General features: G+C 37.5%; 1 protein-coding gene across 7 annotated transcripts in view; it reads left to right on the top strand.

The window, feature by feature from the left end:
- Positions 1 to 1,135: 1,135 nt before the first annotated feature.
- Positions 1,136 to 19,391, top strand: part of LOC132377797 (ERC protein 2) — a 782,782-nt gene continuing 764,526 nt past the window's right edge. For all 7 annotated transcript variants that reach the window (XM_059944157.1, XM_059944160.1, XM_059944156.1 and 4 more), the window contains exons 1-3: positions 1,136 to 1,195; positions 2,430 to 2,511; positions 16,744 to 16,914. The gene's annotated coding sequence lies outside the window, so the exon portion shown is untranslated. The remainder of the gene's footprint in view (positions 1,196 to 2,429; positions 2,512 to 16,743; positions 16,915 to 19,391) is intronic.

Raw genomic sequence — 19,391 nt, 5'->3', positions numbered from 1 at the left:
AAAGGCTCTGTTAAATTTGTTCGACCTCTGACCTACCATGCACACAGCTATGCTGACTTTTCCTAATCAGTCCACGTTTATTCGAATACTCATATACCCAGACCCTTAGAAAACTTTCCAATAATTTCCCCGCTCCTGATGTCAGGCTCACCTGCCGATAATTTCTGGTTTATTTTTAGCCTTTCTTAAACAGCGGAACAATGTTGGCTATCTTCCAACCCCCCCCCCCCCCCCCACCCCGTACCTCACCTGTCACTAAGGATGATTTAACTATCTCTGTATCTCTGTTAGGGCCCCTGCAACGTTTGCACTTGCCTCCCGTAGGGTCCAAGGGAACACCTTGTCAGTCCCTGGGGATTTATCCACCTTGATTTGCCTCAAGGCAGGAAATATCTCCTCTGTAATCTAAATAGGGTCCATGATCTCGCTGCTACTTTGTCTCACTTCCATAGATTTAGTGTCCTTCTCCCGAGTAAATACTGATGCAAAAAAAATTCATTCAAGATCCTCTCCATCGCTTTTGGCTCCACACATAGATTCTGGCTTGAGCAGGCTTGGGAAATATATTACCAATTTATTCCCTCCCTGTTCGTCCAAGGATTAATGAAGGGTATCAAAATCAATTGAACGGAGAGTATCATTCTTTAAAGATATCCTGTAAATATGCAATAGGACAGAGCGCATAAAGGAAGGCAACGAGAGAATGCTAAAAACGTGATAACATTTATGTAACGCCTTTTAAAATCTTCCATTTGGCGTTGTAATGCAGATGAAATATCTTTAAATCGGAATCTCTTCCAGCCCACTCCCTCTAACTGTGTGAAAACTTCAACCTGGGAGAATAAGAGCGAGCTGCAAGCTCGAGAAGGAGGTGATATAAAAATAAACAGAAAACTGTGCTGCCTTATCCCGTGTTATTGTTATATTACATTGAGCGAAATAAATAGCCACCCAAAAATGGATTCAGCAAAGACAAAAAAGTGAACTGATTAAGTAAAAATAATTTTGAAAAAAGAACGAGGTCAGAATGCAAGCATGGAAATGGGAATGTGAATGTCGCTTTAAATTTCCAGGCTGGATGCTGTGGTTCTAGCCAATTGTAGGGAAGGTGTAGAATGCTGGGAATGCTGGGAATGTTAAATCAAGCCTGGCTGGGATAAGCTGAATGGTGAAAGGCTGAGGAGGGATTCCTAAGGTAAAAAAAATCTCTGAAGAACCGGCTCTTATTTTATGCCTTTTATTTTAACCCCTTTCCCTTCCATCCTTCCTCCTTTCGGAAAGGATCATCTGCATAAAGAGATCATTGCGGCTGCTGCCGGGTTTCTATTAACCAGCAGCGGAGCGGTGCTGTGACAGAGACGAACTAGAGGGTTTCACATTTGTAATTTGGCATGTAGTGTGTGAAGAGAGAGATGCAATGATTGGAGGTGAGCGACCGGCTTTAATTATTGCAGCTTGGAAGCTGGACGCCCTCTGTAAATCAAAGCTACGGGAACATGATATTTTGCTAGTCTATCATATATAGTACGATTAAGTGCGTAATTTTCTTTAACCGAAGGCCTCAAAATGTATTTTATATGGGATATACTGTGGATTGGTCATCGTAGTCATTCAGCAAACGCTCATTGACAGAATAAATGGTTTGAAATGACAGTGGTTTAAAATGTATTGGGGATCGATGTCACTGTTTTATGTTGATTTTTTTAAGCAAGATCGAGCGTTATTTAAAGTATCTGCAAGGTTTAATCAACGTATTGATTGCTAGGCGGTTTCCTGGGCACAGCCCTTCCCATCTGCCATGGTGTTTGATGGGTGCGCGGAATCTGCTGCCTCCACCTAACCTAGTACCGGAGATGGTGGAATATGTTTTGATTGACGCTTCACAGTCCATCCAGCAATTTAAACATTCACTATTCTAGGTTATGTTGACCAATCGGCGAGGTTGGGGGTCGGTCGATGTCAAGTTTGGCAGCAATTTCGGTTTTGGGCGAATATCCCCCATCCCTAAACTCCTTTTTTTAAAGCCGTACACATTAACGTTAACCTGTTCAAGGCTTTTTTAGAATCAATCGTGAACTGTCATTTACATATTGGGTAATCGATGTAAAATACATCGTTTTTAATGTACCTTTGCGTTATGGAGTGATAAAGCAAAAAATATGGATCTTCGATTTTTTTATGAAACAGTTGTGGTTTGACATTTTTGTTGTGAGTAATAATTTTAATACAGTAAATTCTATTATTAGTTTCCAGGCATGTGAATATCTTGTGATACCACAAGAATGGCTGGCAGTCATCGGGAGCCATGAGCATTACATTATTCATGAGAATCTCCCATATTGATCATACACAAATAATTCTGACTAATTTATTTTAATTTTTAAATAACCTCCTGGTACTGATTCATAATAATATGTTTCTCCTGTAAGGTCTGATACATTGTGGATTCGAGAAGCCCCTGCCATCAATATTCAACAAGCAATCAAGTGCTGATTGATACCCAAAATATCTGTAAGTTATTTATATTGTTTGATTTTTATTAGCTGTTTATATACCCCACTGGGTGTGAATCAGTTCCGGATAGGTGGATTAAAGAATTTTTTTTATCAATAGATCTTGGAGTTCAAATGTGAGACTGAGCAATTCCTTTTCAAATTCATGATTTGAAGCCCAAATTATAAAAATTACTACAAGTTTGTGACAATTGTCAGCCCAGCTCAGAATTTAAGATACTGGAATGGCAGAATTGGAAGGTCCTGCTATTAGGTAGTGGGGTCGAGGATACTGTATTGTGTGTCTGGGAAATTTTAACTTTAACCCGATAGCAGTAGAGAAGTGGAAAACATCAAACATCTTACCAATGCTATTCTAAATTTTGACAAGCTCAAAATGAACTTGGAAATATTTGCATAAAATTCAGTACACAGTTCCTTATATATCTGTAACCAAGGCAACATTATGTGCACTTCCTTCACAACCTTGTATATTGTTCCTGAAAATTGTAATTGTGAGTTCTCAACCTTCTGTTTTATTTTCAATCTAAATGCAGCAAAGGGAATATAGTATGTTTCAAGAAAGTTAGAGGAAGCAACCCTGAAAGGTAATATTATTTTTGACTCATTCTAACTCATAAAAACAGTAATAATTACAACAGTAAAGATTTATCACATGATAGATTTAGTTATGTTACCCACATTAAATTGCTAAATAGTTGCGGATGAATACAGATGGTGTTTATCACACTGAATCATGTAGATTTGTACTTGCAAGTTTTATTCCCACTGCCAACTGAATTGGCATGTGTTGTCCATGAGAGATGCTGAAAGAAAGCTAAATGTAATTAACAAAGCATAAGGAAAAATCCTTAAAGGTGATTCATCCTTTGCTGGTTACAAAGTGGTACTGATGAAAGCTGTGGAGATTCTGTTTCCTTCTCTTAAATATTGGAAGGGCACTTAGAAGAGTGATAAGAAAGAACAGACGAAGTCACAATCTAAGTAGGAACCCATAATGTACTTCATTAGGATTGGTTTGTGTTTTATATTTTTAGCATGAGTTACCATGTCAGTAATTTCCTGACTTTTATTTTTTTAACCCACCTACCCACCTTCTACTGGTCAACATCCCATCGCTCATCTCATTCAGATGATTTCCTGGATTGCTTGTTAAGTAAAAGCTCAAGCTAATTTTATACTGAGCTGTGAAGGTAAAGCTCTAGGGTTTACAGTGGATTCCCTGTGCAAATTTGATTAATCTCAGCTGTGCTCTTTTTGAAGACCGTTCCTTGAGGTTGTGAATGAATACTTTTCACTCCACTTCTGCGGGTTATGTGGTGGGATGAGGCTAATGTGGGATTGCAGAATTTGCCACATTAGATGCTAGATGGGGTGGCTGGATGAGTAGTTCAGGAAGTGGTATGTTCCCTTTGCTGTTTCTATTGGTTTTACTTGTGCTTCTGACAAAGAAACTGCTTTCTCAGGATCACTTCCAAAGCTTGTTCCTTTATTTTCAAGTCGTGAAGGGCCAAGGACTTTCATGCATTGATGGTGGTGTTGAATCTTATTTCAAGGACGCATTGTGAACCTCCTCGAATCATTTAATCCATTCTAGTTCGTTCTACCTGTAATGTAGTTCAGGGTTAATATTTATATTGGGAGTCTGGTGTAAGATATTCCAATGATGTGGTCTATCTTTTGAATTAGACCTGTAATTTGAGGATATTAGTCTAGGAGAGTATACTGAGGTTGGCTTTCTTACCCAGCCAGAAAATTTGGCAGACTGAGAAGTAATCATACTTTTCCAGAGTTTTGAGATGCTGCTGTAGGTAGTACATCTTTTACCAGTATGTCAGAAGGTGGGCCTCACTGCTACCTTGTGGACTATGAGCTTTAGGATAGGTTTCAGTTCTTGAACTTATAAACTTTGTTCCGCTCGGATGGGCAAAGGCTTACCAATGAATGAGATGATAATAAATTTCATCAGTGTCTCCTGTCATAGTGAAACATATGAAATATTGAAAAATTATTTTTTCAATGATGGAGGTGGTGTTGTGCATAGGGGCAAATTGAGAGATGATCTTTATTTTGTAGGTATTATCTTTGTTTTACAATTCCATATCCAATTTTGAATCAACCTCATTTCTGGAGAGAAAGTAATATGGGTTAACAGTTTCCCATTTTATCCTCCGCTGTAGCCGGAAAATTATTGGGGATGAGATGCAATAATGCAATAGGAATGATTAAGAAAATCATTGAAGTGATGATACAGTCTTGCTTCCTTTCACTTTGTTGTTGGATCAGCTCTATTATGGGCCAGCTAGTTAGATTGTGGCTTGCCTGCCATCATACAATAGTGACAAATTTCTCAAGGGCAGCCAATGTTAAGGAAGCTTCTGTAAAATAAATCTTGATTGACACAAAGACTTTTGTAAAGTCAAAATAGACCATGAATAGTGGTTGATCGCCAAAGCACATCAGCAAAGGATCTTGCAGATTTCTGTAGATGCACAGTGGAGAGCATTCAGACTGGTCGTAGTACAGCCTGCTATGGAGGCTCCGAAGCACAGCTTCGCAAGAGGCTGTAGAGGGTTATAAGACTCAGTCAGCTCCATCAACCTTACTTATCTTTTGAGGACATCTTAAAGAAGCTGTGCCTGTAAAAGCCATCTTGAGGTCTCTCACTCTCGTTGACTTGCTGCTTTCTCGTTACTACCATCAGGGAGGAAATGCAGGAGCCTGACAACCCGCGCTCAATGATTCAGGAACAGCCTCTTCCCCTCTGTATTCAGATTTCTGAATGATCCATGAACTTATGAACATAACCTCAATGTTCCCTTTTTATGCACTGCTAATTTTGCAATTTATAGTAATTTTTATGTTTGTTGCTCTGTACTGCTGCCACAGAGCAATAGATTTCACATCATATGAGACAGTGCTAATAAAATAAACCTGCAACCTGATGCTGCTACCTGCATTTTATTTTAGAATGACTCTGCAGTGAAGACCATGTGCATTGCCATTGTGAACCAGGAGCAGCTTTTTGGCTCAGGTTTAGGAGGTTCCCTGTGATAACTTTCTGTGCTTCCTTTTTGGAAGGTGATTGCAGTTATGTTGTCATTGAAGTTCCCCGACATTATTACTTTATTCCGGATGTGAGAGAGTCGGTGCCTAACATACTTTTTGACCAGTTGTAGAACTTTGCTAGGGATATTGTCTGCTTCAGATGCCTTGATTTTTGCCTTGTCACAGTGGATTGACGGTGATACTGAGTCATTTGCACTGGATTAGAATCAAAGACATTTAAGGATAGTGTTGTAGTTAGGAGTTCTTTGAGGAAACGTAAGTATAGTGACTGATTAATGGGTACATAGTTTCAGTTAGAAAACTAATGTGGTAGTTAATTTTTTTTCAACTCTGATTGCAAAGTGAGTAGATGTGCTTGCCTAAATATTAGATTGGTCTTGTGTTGTGCAGCATTTTCTGATATTGTTTATGTATGAGAGGCGATGAAACAGCTGGATGAAAGGCATTATGCAAATCCAGATGCATGAACTTGAATGAGGAAAATAAGGGATGAGAAGTTTTTGTAGGATTGGGTAATGATCCAAAATCATATTAAAGCCACCCATTTTTAACTATTGATGGGGACTAGTTGAGATAATTTAGCTTGGCACAGATCACAGATTAAATCCAGATTCTTAAAAATTAATTGTTGTAGTAGTTCATTAAACTGACCAGTGTGTTTCAAATTTTGCATCCAGAAACAAATCTGGAAGTAGCATGAAAAATTAGTAAGTGGTGTAAATGGTTTTCCAATTTAATTTTTACAACATTTAAATTGTAAAATAACTTTCTCCTCCCACTCTCCCTCAGCAATCAAAATGTGAAATGTGTATGAATCTGCTCTTTTCTCAGTGTACTGTCTTTGTTCCTTTTTCTATAATGACTGCAAAATGTTTTCTTGTTTTAACAGATTAAGTCGTATAATATGTAAGACAGGGTGAACCAGGTTGCAAACACTGAACATGCTAAATTAGTATAAAACCAACCAATACCAGTCCAAGAAATTGCCATTAAAATGAATGCATCCAATGGGTGGCTTAGGTCCCTGTAAGTATTCCTTGATGGAAGTTTCTTGTGAAGGATATCATTTATTTTATTATAAATTAAAGGTTGTTCATACAGAAACTGGAATTGGTTTTATTATTGTCACAGATACTGAGATATAGAGAAAAGCTTGCATATTGTTATACAGACCAAATCGATACGCAGTCCATTCAGGTAGTAGATGGTAAAGCAAAAACAGAATGTTAACCTGCAACAGCTGCTTAGAAAGTGCAGTTCAGCTAGACAATAAGATGCAAGATCAGAATCAATTACATTGTGAAGTCAAAAGTCTATCTTGTCATACTATGATACCTTTCAGTAGCCCTACAACAGTGGAGTAGAAGCAGTCCTTGAACCTGGTGGTTTCAAGTTTTTAAAAATATATTTTCTGCCCAATGGGGGAGAGGAGAAGAGGGAATATCTGGGGTGGGTGGGGTCTTTGGTTATGCTGGCTGTTTTACTGAGACACAGAGAAGTAATAGACAGAGTGCATGGAGAAGAGGCTGGTTGCTTGATAGCAGTTGCCCTATCGAGCAGTGAAGCATCTAGATAGGATGCTTTCTATGGCACATCAATAAACAGTAGATGGGGTTGATGAGTCATACCAAATTTCTTTGGTCTCCTGAGGAAGCAGAGAGCCGCTGGTGAGCTTACAAAGATACAAATTACATTTATTGTTAAAGTATGTATGCATTATACAACCCTGAGATTTGTTTTCCCCACAGACAACCATGAAACAAAAAAAAACTATTGAAGCAGTTCAAAGAATAAACATCAAACATCCCCGCACACAAAAAAAAATTGTGCAAAAAAAGAGCAAAAATCTCAGAATGTAAAACACAAATTTGAAAAAGTCCAGGCATATTCAGTTCAGCTTGGTGCTCGTGATCTGCAGTCTGTCCCAATTCAAACTCATCTAAAATAGCGACTTTAAAAAAAAAACGAGCCACCAGGAAGGCATCATAATGTGATCTACAGAGTTCAATCCAAACACTGCATCGATTAAACCTTGTCCAAGACCCAGGACTCTGGCACCATCCACCAATAGCATTGAAGGGGGAGAGAGTGGCCATTTGAATGCAGGAACCTTCCTTCAAGTGCAGCGACTGAGTGACCGTCACACGCAGACGCCTTCCTCTGGCATCAGCAAGCAAGAGGTTCATGGACGGCTTTGAACACTCATTCTCGTTCCGCAGTTGCCTCAGTGCTGAGATTGGTGAGAAATGGAGTTGAGCATGGGCTTGAGCCCTGTCTCCAGGCTTCTTGGCCTCAAGGCCACATGCTTCACTTGAAACACCCTTGGAGACAGCAGAGTGATAAAACAAACCACCAAAATGTGACTCACAGGCTGCAATGGTAACAGAACCACGTTTGAAAGAAAAAGGTGTGAAAGAAAGAGTTTCAGGAAACATCCGGAGGATGTTGCCCTTGGTCGTGTTGTTCGCTGGCACTATCTTCTTGGTCATAGTGTTTTCTGTTAATGACCAATAAAGGCAATGGTGATGCTCACTTCTAGGAACTTGAAACTCTCAAGCTCAGCACCAACGGTGAAGGGAGGAGCATTTGCATTACTTTCCCCTTCCCCAGCTTCCTGAAGTTAATGACCAGTTTTTGTGTTTTGCTGACAAATAGGGAAAGGTTGTTATCATGACACCACGTTTCTAAGATCTCTATCTCCTCCCTGTTATTCTGACTCATTGTTGTATTTGATGCAGCCCACTATGGAGTTATCATCTGCAAACTCATAGTCTGAGTTAGAGCAGAAAATAGTTTATGGTTGCTATTAAAGTAGCAGATTTGAAATCAGTGATAGTAACAAGGAAAAAAAACTTGTAGAAACAAATGTCAATCATTCTGGGCTTATTAAATTAAGGTATAGAATACAAAAAGCAAACCAATATAAAACACTAAAAGAAAAAATATAAAATATAAAAATATTCAGCAGATCAACCAGAATCATGGGGGGAAGAGAGAAACAGTTAACATTTTATGAATAAACACTTCTTGGGCTTCCAGCCGGGTACAGGTAATTGATTATAACTGATATTTTGATGACAAACTCCACCATTTCTTCAGGGGTGATGCCCAGGCGTGTCTAAACCCCTGTCATCCATCCCTCCTGATTGGGTAGTTCTTATCCAATCGGGTTTCTGCTTTTCCACCTTGTTTACAATCAAATTCCAATTCTTAGAGTGAGACCTTGTTAAAATTCTTTTCTTCTAGTTTCATTTCAGTGGCATCCTCTACCTGGTGGTCCCAAAATCCATTTGCGAAGCTTAATAGTTTTGTGCTGTCGAAGTCAATCCTATGGCCATTGTAAATGCAATGTTCTGCTACCACTTATTTCTCTAGGTAACCCAAGTGGATGCACTTCCTGTGCACCTTGATGCGGGTTTCCACTGTGCATCCCTTCTGGCCGATATGCGCTGCTCCGCATTCACAGGGAATCCTGTAAACTCCAGCCGACCTGAGTCCCAGGTCCTCTTTGAACGCATAAGCTGCAATTTGCCTGAGCATTGTCCTTGATGAAGATGGTGGAGTTTGCCATGGAAACATTGGTTGTAATTGAAATCTGTACCCGGCTGGAAGCCCGAGAAGAGTTTATTTGTCATGTACGCCGGCAAAGTACTAGATCCTTTTACAGTTATCATTTTAGGTCACTGACCGATTGGCAGCATGCCATAAAACAAGTGTGTTTTACATTGCAGAGAAGGGAGGGAGGTGGAGTGTTAAAGGGGAATGTCTGTGATGTGGTGGAGATTGTAGTGTTGTTTGCAGACCAGGAGTGGGTGGTGAAGACTTGCTAATTGCTGTTGATCTCTCTGGAGAGGATGTAAATAGGACATTAATGAGGAGAGAAAACAAAAATAAAACTGAAACTGTGAGATTGAAAACGTTTAAAAAAACTGAGTTAATATTACAAGTTGATGATTAAGCAAAACTGATAATTTCTGACATTAACTTGAAAGGCAGGTGATTTGAACTTGCTGAATTCATTGAGCACTAAGGGCTGTAATTAGCCGTACTATCCATAACTCCCCTAACCTTTGTGCAAACTTACTAACCCACCCTTGCACTTCCTCATTTAAATTATTTCTAAAAATCCCAATGAGCGAGGGGTCCTAGAGCAGATCCCTGCGGAGTACCATTAGCCACCGAATTTTAGGTATAATACACTCTATCTACACCCTCTGCTTTCTCTGGGCAATCCAGTTCTGAATCTATACACGGGGAAACAAATTAAGTGCCTCATCAAAATCCATATATGTCACACCCCCTGCTCTACTTTCATCAAAATGCTTTGTCACACCTTCAAAGAATTCAATCAGGCTTTCAAAGTCATGTTGACTACCTGTAATCAGACAACGTTGGACCATTGTTCCTTTTCAAGCATGCTATGTTATGATTGAGCAGTGAGAAGGGCAAAGACAGACAGGTCAACATGGGATGAGAATGGAAGTGACAAGCATCTAGAAGCTCATCGTCACCTTTGGGAACTGAATGGAGATGTTCTGCAGAACTATCAAGCAGCATGCTTGAGGTTTTCTGATGTACAGTTCAGTACTTAATAGAAGGTCTCTGTAGTGGTGAGAAGAGCAACTTTTGCATCTTCTATATAGGTGTGCCAGAAAGGAAATGGGTGTTGATAAAACTGAAAAAGTGAATCAGGGAATGGCCCCTTTAGAAATTTGATAGGTGGATAAGATGTTTTTGGTGAAGGGAAAAGCATCTCTGAAGAACAGATACAATGGAGGCAGAAAACAGAAGAACGAAGCGATTTTAGGAATTTCATGTTCATTTTTTGGCTTCATCAGCACATGAGCACGCTTTTTTCTTGAGGGGGAGGGAGCATCTACTGTAGTAGTTCCAGAGTAAAGAGATTTCTGTTATGTAGCTAAAATGGAGAAGCTGAAGATTTTTTCTCCTTGTGGGGGGAAAGAATGGCAAAAGGGAGATTTGACAGGCTTGTCTAAAAATGATGAGTGGTTTAGAGGGTTTTGATTTGCTGTTTATGGCCAACAGGTACAGATTTAAACTGATTTGCAAAAATAAACACAACTGACATGTGGCAAATCTCTTAGCAAGTGTTGAGGTCATGAAACACTGACGAGTTAGTGGGTACAGTTTCAATAGTAATTTTGTTCAAGGGAATTGAATTAAAGAGAAAAAATGCAAGGGTGAGGATCCATGGGTGAGCTTTTTTGATAAAAGAACTAATTATTGATGTAGATATCTGCCAAAATATTGAATTCAGCAAGAGAAGTGTTTTAAAAAAATTACTGAAATATCTTAAACTTAACCTTGGTAACATGCCCATGGAGTGAATAATAGTTTCAGCAGTGACAATCGTTTTGGTGATTATTGAAAATTTTGAAAACAAATTACAGTTCATTTTTTACTTGTATGTCTCTCTATGATCTTCAAAGAAACTGATGTAATTAGGGATCTTCAATGACTAATTATGCATGAATTCTAGTTTTTGGTTGCAGAGATAATCAAATCTCAAGTGAAATTTAAGGAATGATATCAAGTCTCTTACTGGCTTTTGTCCATATGTTAGACATGGCTTCTAAATAGTTTGGAACTTGATCTGAAGAGGTGCCACTGGAACTTTTTTTCTCCATCTGGTTAATGGATTTTCATAACCAGTGTTAAGAATTTGAGAAGTGTTTTTATGAAAATCTGTAATCAAAATTGGTTACTAATGTATGATAATAAGTTGTATAGCTAAGACAAAATTTGCATTACTCTAACTTTGAAACTTTTCCTGGAAATACAAATGCTTTTAAAAAATAATTACTTTTATTACTTTTAAACAACTCTGCTATTCTGTGGAACAGCATTTGCATTTTCAGTGAAAGGTGACAAAGGTTAAATAGGACTAGGACAGATGTTTAAGCACGTGTATATTCTTAAGTGAATTTCATTTATGTGTGCGATGTAGGAGTTGGATTGATATCCCTCACCTGTATAGAAGAAAAAGATTCCAGAGTTTAGTTGTTTAATTGCCATTTCAGAACAATGTTTTGATTTTATTCTTATTTTAAAAAATTAAATTGGAGGCAGAAAAAGAAATTTAGCCACTTGAGGTAGCTCTGCAATTAAACAAGATCACGGTTATTCTTCCTCCGTAGAGTACTCTTATTTTTTTCCTGCTCTATTCTTGTTTCTTCTAATATCCACATATTTTAGTCTCAAAATAAATTGTTTAACAAGTAATCAATGGCTACGCCTCCACAGCCTGTTGTGAAAAAGTATTACAAAATAATTCACCGCCCTTTTATTGAAGTAGTTTGTTCTCCTTTCTGTTTTTACATCTTATTTTGAGCTTCTTGTTCTAAATCTTCAGTCAGGGAAACTTCTTCACCAGAGTCAATGCTGCTGATCAGTTTTAATAATACTTTATTTTGACAGGGTTACCTTTCAGTCCTCTTGAACTTGTGGGAATAGAGGCTTGGTATTCCTGATCTAATCATGAAACAGTCCTCGTCATCCCAGTAACTTGCCTGATGCATTTTGCCGCGATTCCTTTATGGCAAAAATATGCTTTTTGGTTAGGAGACCGAAGTTTTCATAGTATTTCAGGTGTAGTCTCACCAGGGCATTTTATAATTGGTGACATTTTAACATTTTCTTGTATAGCATTGAACAGCCCTTTCACTGGTCTGTGATGTCTATAGTGTGCATAGTTTGAAATAATTGTAAAATCCAATAACATCTCAATTCTTTTGGTAAACTCCAACTTTATAAAAAGCTTTCATATGATTATAAGATAGCTAATACTGCACCATTTCTCAATTGACTTGTTTCTACTGCTCTCCCTCTTGCTCATTTAAAATATTTTGAATACAGACAACCCTCGTATTATGGCCGTAACAGCTAACGGAATGTCACCTTAGCAGAATTCGCAAACTAGTGTGTATAAAATTCATCCAGTGAATTAATGATAGAAAAAGTAATTAAATAAAGTTGAGATGAATTTTTTCTTGCCTTTTGTTTTTAGACAAGTGCATTGTGATATTCCTTTTTTAAGGAAAACACCATTCTTATAATATGAATATGGCCTAAACAACGACTTAACAGTGAGATGATTTATAATTGGCCATACATCCTGTAAGTGTCAAGGAGGCAGACTAGGAGATATTTAAGTCCTGCTAAATAGTTGAATTTAGATTGAATCTGCCAAGGACTGTTTTAATTGTAGAGTGAAACAAGCTTCAGTACTTTGCTGAAATAAGATCAGAATTGTTAGATTTTAAGTAGAAATGCAGTCCACAGTCTGCTAAACCAGCATAATAACCTGTTGATTCATCATTAAACTTAAAATGTTAATTATTAATATTTTAAAAATAAAATTTCCAGTCACTTGCTTGAAAAGATCTGGCTTAATGATTTTTTTTTGTCTGTTTTAGCTGTTTAGCTTCTCTTGGAATCAAATATGAATGCAAATTCCTTTCAAAATCAATTCTATTATTACTGCAGCAGCATCAGGTTTTATTTTATTACCACTATTATATGATGTGAAATTTGTTGTTTTGTTGCAGTAGTACATGGCAAAGTCATAAAATGACTATAAATTACAAAATTAATGTTTTTTTAAAAAAAGGGAATAATGAGGTTCAACTAGTTTTATTGCCATTTAACTATACGCATGTTTCATATAGCTATGTACAGGCTTTTTCTGGGATCAAAGTGCAAAATACAGTACATACAGTCACACACTGCATACAGCACATAATTACAATAGCACATATAGTCACAAAAATATTAGCACAAGTCCCTGAGGAGCATGACTTGAAGATTGATGGTGCATGGGATGTTGTCCTGGAGCCATGTTTCTGCAAGAGCAAGTATGCAGCAGTTCCTCATCTCACACTGGTTCAGCAGGCAAAAGCAAATCAGTTTGTCTCTCACTGGGTCAGTCACAGGCAATCCAGCTAATCCTCCCAAGGAGCAAACACTGAAGAGCAGCACCAATTGGAGTGGTCAGCTCCCAACCCAGCACGGATTCCAGCACACCCACCGCACCTCTGTTCTCTCGTGCACCACTTCTGTCACCTCCTCTCTTGTGTTTATGGACCAATCAGAAATCTGATGGCGGAAGGGAAGAAGTTATTTCTGAATCAGTGAGTGTGGGTCCACAGGCTTGTGTACCACTTCCCTGATGGTAGTAACTTGAAGAGGCCATGTCCTTGATATTGATGGTTGCTGCCTTCTTGAGGCATTGCCTCCTGATGTCTTCAATGACAAATCAAATATTTATAATGCTAGTATCAGAAATTTTAATTCCCTATGATAGTTTCTGCTTATCTTTTAGTTCATTTATGCGATTAAATATGTATGATTTTCCTCTTTTTTTTCTGGAATGTCTATCTATAAAACAGGGGTCTTTTAAGTAGTGGATAAAACAAATTGGTTACGAAGTTTATGTAGTGATCCACAAAGTTCTGTCAAAATAGGACTAATGCTAAAAATCTGTCAGATTGGCAGCTACTTCTGCCCGTTAATTTATTTGACATTGATTTATTATACTTGATACTCATTTTTACATACTTCACACATATTCTCATTTTCATTTTTGATATTTCAGTGCATTGTCGCCTTTCGAAGTTGCACTCTCCTACATTGAAAGGCTTGAGTAAAACATCAAATGATGGAGATTGTGTTATTTAGTGGATGAGCGCATAGTGCATTTGCCTTTTGGAATCTTGATTTCCCTCAAGCAACTCAATTTTAAAAATTCTTATTCTTGAATTAAAATTCCAACATGGATTAGCTCTAATGCTAGATATTTTCTCTCCTCCGATTAAGAGTTAATTAAAATCAGAGCAAGAAAGAATCATTTCCTTTTGACATCCAGTGACACCACTGGATGAATCTTCTCGCCATTCACTTCCTTAATATCATTAACTGGAAACATTACTGAATCAATTACATAATAATACTATAATAGCAGGTTGGCTGAAAGTACAGATGACTTTTGAAAGCCGTTCTACCATCTGCAATGCACAAATCAGGACTATTATAAAATATTCTTCAGTTTGTTGGATAGCTGCTGTTCAAATAGCCCTTGAATCTTGGCACAAAGCAGCCATTTAATTGGCACTGCCCCTGCCATGTTAATACTTGGAGGTAATTGGCTGTTTACAAGATGCGATACAGCGTCCTTGGCAATGCTTCCCTAAACTTATGGTACATGTTCTACTATCTGGAAATAATAAAAGCAATTGGTGCCTGCAAACACCACTGATTGCATGTGGCATACCATCCTAATTTTAGAAAAGGATGCAAGGCACAGCAAATGGCAGTATTAATTGCCCCTCCACAATGTTTTTAATTGTGGGGGTATCTTTGCCTTTTTTTTTAAAGAGGCATTTAAGGAGGTGCAAAATATGCTGGCTTAAAAAGCCCAAAAATCAATGTGATATGAAATTTCATAATGACAGCCATGCTCTTGTCTTGTATTGTCTATATTTTGAAATCCCCAGATCCGGTGCAGGATTTTTTTTTGTATCACTTTCTCAACATGGCTTTCACTTTCAAGATATTTGAACTTGTACCCTTAAATCCTTCTTTTCTTCTAAATAGTTTAAGATTGTGTCCTCCAATTTATTTTCTGTCTTATTATTCAAATTAAAATGTTAAGCTTCACATGTAATGGGTGTTGAATTTTATTTGTAACTATGCTGGCATCCATTAATAATGAAGTGGTAATGGGACACTTGGTAAATGAATGGGATTGGGCATGAATTTATGAAAGAAAAATCATGTTGACAAATCTGGATTTTTTAAAAAAGGCTCTAACAGTATAAATAAATGAGAATGAACCAGTTGATGCGATGTATTTGGAATTTATTCGGAAGATTTTTTTTATTCTTTAAGTAAATTGGAGTGTGTTGTATGTGGATAACATGCTGACTTGGATTAAGGGTTGGTTAATGGACATAAAGCAGTGAAGGAATAAATGAGTCACTTCTGGGTTGGGGGGCTGTGATCAGATAATATGGGGACTGTTGCTGGCCCAAACTCTTTAGTTTTAATCATTGACTTGCATTGAGTGAGATATCTCCAAATTTGCTGCTGCTGCAAATTGTGCATTGAGTGTTGAGAGAAATGCAGAGAGGTTTTGTGAATAAGGAACAATGTAGTAAATGTTAAGTTATGTGAGGAAATGTATGAAAAATTCAAAGTAAATGTTGTCAAAGCACACACATATATTTCTATATACAACACTGAGATTCATTTTCTTCTTTTTGGGCACACACAATAAATCCAATAACCATAATAGAATCAATGAAAGACTTCACAAACCAGTGTGCAAAATACAACAAATGGCAGATAACAAAGAGGAAATAAAGAAATAACAATAAATAAGCAATAAACATTGAAAACCGGAGATGAAGAGCACTTGAAAGCAAGTACTTGGGTTCTGTGAATAGTTCAGTGTCGGGGCAAGTGAAGTTGAGTGAAGCTGACCCCTCTGGTTCAGGATCCTGATGGATGAGGAGTAATAACTGTTCCTGAACCCAGTGGTGTTATTCCTGAGGCTCATTACCACCTTCAAAATGACCCTCATGAGAAGAGAGCATGACCTGGGTGGTGAGGGATCCTGACGATGGATGCGGCGTTGCACATCTATTATAGGAGTGTGAGAAGTAATGGAGTTCAATAAGACCTTGTACACAGATTGCTGAAAATTAATATACAAGCTCAGCAAGTAATCAGAAAAGCAAACAGTATGTTGGCCTTTATTGCAAGAGGATTTCAGTACAAGAGTAAACATGTCTTTTTTCAATAATGTTGTACTCTGAAACCATGTCAGGAATACCTTATGCATGCCTTTCTCCCTATCCAGAGATGAACACTTGCCATCTTCATCCAAATGGAGGAAGAAAGAAATTGCATGTCCTCAGTTCTGGTCAAGGGGTTTTGAACTGAAGCATGAACTGTTTTCCCTTTCTACAGACGCTGCTCAGTTCCTCTAGTGTTTCTGTTGTTGTTTCAGATTCCAGCAAATGTAGTTTTACTTGCTTTCTGGTGTATTATTGTTTTTGGAATTTGAATGGAAAAAATATTTTTCATAATTATAAAAATATTAAGAAGCTTTATCACGGAGCTCTTTGTTTCTGTTTTTCAGAAAATAAAGATACAGGACGTACAATTTGGGCTGCTTGTTTTTGGCATTGATCCTGCATTTTCAACTGCAATTCCGCATTCTCCAGTAAAATAAATTGTGATTTTGGATGCTTTGACTCTAGGATCAGCCTCACTGAGGCAAGACATAACTGCAGATCATTTTATCTAATTGGTAAGTGATTTCTTTAATGATAAATTTCAACAGTTTATTCACATTGTTTGTTTTTGCTTCCCTTACACACAATGTAACAATTTTTCTGCCAAGTTTCCCTTCTCTAACTGAGCCTATTCTTCATCTTTTGTTTGCCACATCACTGTATTGACTGTACTACTCAGTTAGCACCGTATTGCTCTGTAAGTCATTCAATAAAATTGAACAATAGAAATGCCAAACTTAAAACTGTCTTCACCTGTACTCAGAATTGTTATGCACTCTGATCATTTCCCCATTTAGCACGTTTTGCCTTTCTCCTTTCAACTTTGCTCCCTGTGGAGTTGTTACTTTATACAATTTAGGATATTTTACTAAGTTCCTGTAAGTTATATTCACTGCTTTACTTTTATTAGTTTTTAAAAATTTAACTTCCTCAGATATATATATATATAATTGTGAAACAGTTTGTCCTGATTCTTTTTCCACTTACCCTTTAATCAGTTGAATGAGGCTGAAAGGAGATCATTTGAAGGTTTGTAACTTTCTGTAAGTTTTATGTTTTAGAAAATAAGAGAGCTACCATCCATCATTTCTCGAAATACTAACCACATGGTTGTTTTAGTAGTCTGCTTTGAGCTCTCGGAATGGCATAATATAGTTTTTGATAACTCAGTTTTTCCATCTTGGATAATAACAACATTGAATTTGTCCAGTGCCTTCAAAATCACAAAGCATCACAGCAGAATTATGGGACGTGGGGGATGGTGGAATAGAGCTTTGAAAATCATAATGTGAGTGATAGATGGAGTGGTTCCTGTTAGAATCTATCTGAATAAACAAGATATTTTATGCATGTTCAAGCATTATCTTTGCTTCAGATTTTTATATTTGGATTTCAGAATTTGAACTGCAAAACAAGTCAAGAAATAAAAGTTCTGTTTGTTTAAAAGTCTAAATAAAAACTAATAACTTGGACAGGCTCCATCCTGTAACAGTGTCTGTGGTATGTTAATATTGTCTGCAGCTTTAGTGTACGTAGTTAGTCTATGCACAGTGAAAAATTCTTTCAATAGCTCTAGGCATAAAAACAACTGTCTAAAATTTGGACTGGACTTCCTTTTGCATTAACGAATGCTAGAAAAATAAAATGGAATGCAAAACAATTCACATAATAGCAAAATACGGACATGCCAATTGCAAGTACACAGCACATGCCCTGGCAATTTGTTGCATAAACAGCATAATTTCTCATCTTGACTACAATAAATAACATCTGAATTTGAACATTAAACTTGTTAACATCAAGAGTCAAGTTTTGAGTCAAATTTTCAGTAAAAGAATATTTTTTTCCATAAAGCCATAAGACATAGGAGTAGAATTAGGCTATTCCATACTTCATCTTTTCTCTTCGCTGTTCTAAATGGACGTCCCTTAATTGTGAAGCTGTGGCCTCTGGTCCTAGACTTTCCCACTATTGGAAACATCCTCTCTACAGCCACTCTAACTAGGCCACTTAATATTAGATAAATTTCAATGACATTCCCCCCACACTATCTATTCTTCTAAACAACAGTGACTACAGGCCCAGAGCCATCAAGCACTATTATGTTAACTTTGTCATTCCTGGGATCATTCTTGCGAACTTCCTTTGGATCCTCTCCAGTGTCAGCATATACATTCTTGGATTTGGGGCCCTAAACTGCTCACACTACTCCCAAGTGTGGTCTGATTAATGTCTTTATAAAGCCACAGCATTACATCCTGGCTTTGATATTCTAGTCCTCTTGAAATTAATGCTAGCATTGCATTAACCTTCCTTACCACCGAGTCAACCTGCAAATTCACCTTTAGTGAATCCTGCACGAGGACTCCCAAGTCCCTTTGCACCTCTGATTTTTGAATTTTCTCCCCATTTAGAAAATAGGCAACACTTTTATTCATGCACTTCCCTACACTACATTTCATCTGCCACTTCTTTGCCCATTCTCCTAATCTGTCTAAGTTTTTCTGAAGATGCCTTGCTTCCTCATCACTACCTGCCCCTCCATCTATCTTCATCTCATCTTCTAATTTGGCCACAGACCATGAATTCCATCATCCAAATCAATGAGATATAAAGTGAAAAGAAATGGTCCCGACACCAGTCCCTGTGGCACACCACTAGTCACTAGCAACCAACCAGAAAAGAGGCGTATTGGTAGATTGAGTGTCATAAAATATGTTAGACAACTCCGACTGCAAAAGCATGCTGCACAATGGGAGAACAGAAAGTGTTTTAATAAATAAATTTATTATTTAATTAATTTAATTTATAAATCAGACTTTGTAATTCAGATATATATCACTTACTGTATTTAAAAGTGCAAGATTTGCTAAATAAGTTTTCTAATAACACTGCATTGTTTAAAAATTGAAGAGAAAACAGAAATTAAAAACCTTGGGGGATTTGCAACCAGTGACAGAAGTTAAGGAGCATCATGTCCCTTTGTCCGGAA

This window comes from Hypanus sabinus, chromosome 19 (assembly GCF_030144855.1).
Source record: "Hypanus sabinus isolate sHypSab1 chromosome 19, sHypSab1.hap1, whole genome shotgun sequence".
NCBI classification, from domain to species: Eukaryota; Metazoa; Chordata; class Chondrichthyes; order Myliobatiformes; family Dasyatidae; genus Hypanus; species Hypanus sabinus.
The sequence above is the reverse complement of the archived record's forward strand: the minus strand, read 5'-3'. Positions and strand labels throughout refer to the sequence as shown.